This window comes from Galeopterus variegatus, unplaced genomic scaffold, assembly GCF_000696425.1.
Source record: "Galeopterus variegatus unplaced genomic scaffold, G_variegatus-3.0.2 Scaffold10821, whole genome shotgun sequence".
In the NCBI taxonomy this organism is placed as follows: Eukaryota; Metazoa; Chordata; class Mammalia; order Dermoptera; family Cynocephalidae; genus Galeopterus; species Galeopterus variegatus.
In genome coordinates this window covers 33406-39265 of record NW_007736932.1, presented here as the reverse complement: position 1 = coordinate 39265, position 5860 = coordinate 33406, and the positions used below count along the sequence as shown (strand labels likewise).

Here is a 5860-nt window from a genome sequence, read left to right as displayed (position 1 = left end):
GGCATCCATACAAAATTGGCAGCCTCAGCAGCATCCTAGCCAGACAATAGCATCAAACCAGTGGATGTGAAATCCCCTGCCACAATGACTAAACATCAAAGGAAAGATACCAGAAATATGAAAAATAAAGAAAGTATACCACCAAAGGGTAATAATTCACAAGCTCTAGATCCTATAGAACAAAAAGCCCTTGAAATGTCTGACAAGGAATTTCGAGTCATAATTCTAAGCAAACTAAATGAGATACAAGAAAACTCAGCTACACAACACAATGAAATGAGGAAAACTATACAGGACCTGAAAGAAGAAATGTATAAGGAAATCAATGCCCTGAAAAAGAACATAGCAGAACTGGCCGAGCTGAAGAATTCATTCAACGAAATAAAAAACACAATGGAGAGGTTAACCAGCAGGCTTGCAGAAGCAGAAGAGAGAACTTCTGACCTTGAAGATGGGCTGTTTGAAACAACAAAGGCAGACAAAAAAAAAGAAAAAGAATTTAAAACATTGAAGAAAATCTAAGAGAGATATCAGACAACCATAAGCGCTCAAATATCCAAGTCATAGGTATTCCAGAAGGAGAGGAAAAAGGAGATTGCAGCGAGAACATGTTCAACAAAACAGTGGCAGAAAACTCCCCAGGTATAGGAAAAGTGAACCACCTAATACTTCACCTTAAAGAACTAGAAAAACAAGAACAACCCAAACCCAAAGTTAGCAAACAGAGAGAAATCATTAAGATCAGAGCAGAACTTAATGAAATTGAAACTCAAAAACCTATACAAAAGATCAATGAATCAAAAAGTTGGTTTTTTGAAAAGATAAATAATATTGACAAACCATTAGCACAGCTAACTAAAAAAAGAAGAGAGAAGATCCAAATAACAAAAATAAGAAATGAAAAATAGGATATTACAACTGATACATCTGAAATAAAAGGAATCAATCAAGACTACTATAAACAACTATATACCAACAAATTTGAAAATCTGGGGGAAATGGATATATTTCTGGACACACACAAGCTACCAAAACTGAGCCAAAAAGATGTAGAAAATCTGAACAGAAAAATAAAAATAACGGAGATTGAAGCTGTTATTAGAATGCTCCCAACAAAGAAAAGCCCAGGACCAGGTGGATTCACAGCAGAATATTACCAAACATTCAAAGAGGAATTGACACCCATCCTCTACAAACTATTCCAAAAGACTGAAACAGAGGCAATTCTCCCAAACTCATTCTATGAAGCAAACATCACCCTGATACCAAAACCACGTAAAGATAAAACTGAAAAAGAAAACTACAGGCCGATATCCTTGATGAATATGGATGCAAAAATTCTCAATAAAGTACTAGGTAATAGAATATAGCAACACATACGCAAAATTATACACCACGATCAAGTGGGATTCATCCCAGGGATGCAACGTTGGTTCAACATATGCAAATCAATAAATGTGATACACCATAAAAATAAAATCAAACACATGGGACTGACCCCGTGGCTCGCTCAGGAGAGTGCAGCACTGGGAGCGCAGCGATGCTCCTGCCACAGGTTCGGATCCTATATAGGGATGGCAGGTGCACTCACTGGCTGAGCACAGTGTGGGCAACACCAAGCCAAGAGTTGCAATCCCCTTATAGGTCACAAAAAAAATAAATAAATAAAATAAAAATAAAATCAAACACAAGGACCATGTGATCATCTCTGTAGAGGCTGAAAAAGCATTTGATAAAATTCAACACTCATTCATGAAAAATACCCTCTATAAGTTAGGTATAGGTGGAAAATATCTCAACATAATTAAAGCCATATATGATAAACCCACTGCCAATATCATCCTGAATGCGATGGATCCAGCTTTTCCTTTAAGAACAGGAAATACACAAGGATGCCCACTCTCACCACTTCTATTCAACATAGCATTGGAAGTACTAGCCAGAGCAATCAGAGAAGAGAACGAAATAAAGGGCATCCAGATTGGAAAAGATGAAGTCAAACTGTCCCTCTTTGCAGATGACATGATCCTATATATTGAACAGCCTAAAGCGTTAAAAGCAAACTCTTGGAGTTGATAAATGATTTCAGCAAAGTACCAGGATACAAAATCTACACACAAACATCAGTAGCATTTCTATTCTCCAATAGTGAACATGCAGAAAGAGAAATCAAGAAAGCTTGCCCATTTACAATAGCCACCATAAAATAAAATACTTAGGAACTGAGTTGACCAAGGTTGTGAAAAATCTCTATAATGAGAACTACAAACCACTGCTGAGAGAAATTAGAGAGGATACAAGAAGATGGAAAGATATCCCATGCTCTTGGATTGAAAGAATCAACATTGTGAAAATGCCCATACTAAAAAAAGTGAAATAAAAATTCAATGCAATCCCCATCAAAATTTTCATGACATTTTTCTCAGAAGTGGAAAAAACTATGCAGATATTTATATGTAATAGGAAAATACCACACATAGCCAAAGCAATTCTGATCACAAAAAATAAAAATGGATGCAACAATGCAATCCCCATCAAAATTTTCATGACATTTTTCTCAGAAGTGGAAAAAACTATGCAGACATTTATATGGAATAGGAAAATACCACACATAGCCAAAGCAATTCTGATCACAAAAAATAAACATGGATGCACAACACTACCTGACTTTATACTATAAAGCTATAATAACCAAAACAGCATGGTACTGGCATAAAAACAGACACACTGATCAATGGAATAGAATAGAGAATCCAGAAATCAACCCACACACCTATAGCCACCTGATTTTTGACAAAGGCACCAAGCCTATACACTGGGGAAGAGACTGCCTCTTCAGCAAATGGTGCTGGGATAACTGGTTATCAATATGCAGGAGAATGAAACTAGACCCATACCTTTCACCATATACAAAAATCAACTTAAACTGGATTAAACAATTTAATATACACCCTGAAAAAAAAACTACTCAAAGAAAACATAGGAGAAACACTTCAGGAAGTAGGACTGGACACAGACTTCATGAATATGACCCCAAAAGCATGGGTAACCAAAGGAAAAATAAACAAATGGGATTATATCAAACTAAAAAGCTTCTGCACAGCAAAAGAAACAATTAACAGAGTTTAAAGACAACCAACAGAGTGGGAGAAAATATTTGGAAAATGTACATCTGACAAAGGATAAATATCCAGAATATACAAGGAACTGAAGCAACTTTACACCATAAAAACAAGTGACCCAACTAAAAAATGGGCAAAAGAGCTAAATAGGCATTTCTCAAAGGAAGATATACGAATGGCCAGCAGACATATGAAAAAATGCTCAACATCACTCAGCATTCAGGATACGCAAATCAAAACCACACTTAGATACCATCTCACCCCAGTTAGGATGGCTGATATCCAAAACTGTGAATGATACATGCTGGCGAGGTTGCAGAGAAAAAGGAACCCTCATACATTGTTGATGGAACTGCAAAATGGTGCAGCCTCTATGGAAAATGTTATGGAGGTTCCTCAAACAATTGCAGACAGATCTACCATATGACCCAGCTATCCAACTTCTGGGAATATACCCAGAGGAATGGAAATCATCAAGTCAAAGGTATGCCTGTTCTCCAATGTTCATCGCAGCACTATTTACAATAGCTGAGAGTTGGAATCAGCCCAAATGTCCATCATCAAATGAGTGCATATGGAAAAGATGATGTATCTGCACAATGGAATGCTACTCTGCTATAAAAAAAAGAATGAAATACTGCCATTTGCAATGACATAGATGGACCTAGAGAGAATTATATTAAGTGAAACTAGTCAGACACAGAAAGAGAAATATCACATGTTCGCACTTACTTGTGGGAGCTAAAAATAAATAAAGACACAAACAACTGGTGGGGGGAAAGAAGACACAGCAATTACAATTCCTTGAGGTTGATATGACAAGCACACAGAAAGGACATTGTTAGGAGGGAGGGGAGAGGGAGGAGGGAGGGAGGTTTCGGTAATGGCCACAATAATCAACCACATTTTACAAAGACAAAATAAAACATAATTTTAAAAAAGACCTTAGGATTATATTAATAAATGATTAAAAAGCATTTTACATAAGTTAACATTCCTTCATGATAAGGATTCTCAACAAATTAGGAAAAGAAGGAAAGTATCTCAACACAATAAAAGCCTTTTATGACGATCCCACTGCCAGTATCATTCTGATTTGGATAAACCGAGGGCCTTTCCCTTATGAACAGTAATGAGAGAAAGATGCCCACTCTCACGACTTCTATTTAACATAGTACTGGAAGTACTAGCCACAGCAATCAGGTAAGAAAAGAAATAAAAGGAATCTAGATTGGAAAAGACAAAGTCAAACTTTCCCTATTCGTACATGACATGATACTGTATACAGAAAAACTTAAAGAATCAATCAAAAATCTCCTAGAGCTGGTTAACAACGTCAGTAATGTTGCAGAATACCAAATAAATGTCCGAAAATCAGGTGCGTTTATATACTCTAATAATCAATTAACAGAAAGAGAAATAAAGTAAGCCCACTTACAATTGGCACTTACTTGTGGGAGCTAAAAATAAATAAAGACACAAACAACTGGTGGGGGGAAAGAAGACACAGCAATTACAATTCCTTGAGGTTGATATGACAAGCACACAGAAAGGACATTGTTAGGAGGGAGGGGAGAGGGAGGAGGGAGGGAGGTTTCGGTAATGGCCACAATAATCAACCACATTTTACAAAGACAAAATAAAACATAATTTTAAAAAAGACCTTAGGATGGGCCGGCCCGGTGGTGCACTGCTACAGTGCGCCGCTTGAGAGCGCGGCGGCGCTCCCGCCGAGGGTTCGGATCCCACATACAGACTGGTTCCCGCTCACTGGCTGAGCGAGGGGCGGGCACAGCACCAAGGGTTGCCATCCCGTTGCCAGTCCCGGTCCGGTACGGGCACGACACTGAGGGTTGCGGTCCGTTGCGCAGACACGAAAAAAGACAAAAAGGAAAAAAAAAAAGACCTTAGGATTATATTAATAAATGATTAAAAAGCATTTTACATAAGTTAACATCCCTTCATGATAAGGATTCTCAACAAATTAGGAAAAGAAGGAAAGTATCTCAACACAATAAAAGCCTTTTATGACGATCCCACTGCCAGTATCATTCTGATTTGGATAAACCGAGGGCCTTTCCCTTATGAACAGTAATGAGAGAAAGATGCCCACTCTCACGACTTCTATTTAACATAGTACTGGAAGTACTAGCCACAGCAATCAGGTAAGAAAAGAAATAAAAGGAATCTAGATTGGAAAAGACAAAGTCAAACTTTCCCTATTCGTACATGACATGATACTGTATACAGAAATACTTAAAGAATCAATCAAAAATCTCCTAGAGCTGGTTAACAACTTCAGTAATGTTGCAGAATACCAAATAAATGTCCGAAAATCAGGTGCGTTTATATACTCTAATAATCAATTTACAGAAAGAGAAATAAAGTAAGCCCACTTACAATTGTTAAAAAAAAAAAATACCAAGGAAACATTTTCCATTCTCTTGGATTGGAAGAAACAACCTTGTGAAAATGTCTATACTTCCAAAAGCGATCAACATATTCAATGTAATCCCCATCAAAATACCAATGGCATTCTTCACAGAAATGGAAATAAGAATCTTACCATTCCTATGGAACAGCAAAAGAGCCCAAATAGCCAAAGCAATCCTGGGCAAAAAAAATAAACCCAGATGCATAACACTACCTGACTTCAAATTATACTACAAAGCTATTGTAACCAAAACCGCATGGTACTCATATAAAAATAGACATTCAGACCAGAGGAGTAGAAGGAA

The 5860-nt window shown here is 37.2% G+C and overlaps 1 pseudogene; it reads left to right on the top strand.

Moving 5' to 3' along the window:
- Window positions 1-608: 608 nt before the first annotated feature.
- The window catches only part of LOC103610251, an 11000-nt pseudogene continuing 5748 nt past the window's right edge, over window positions 609-5860 (top strand).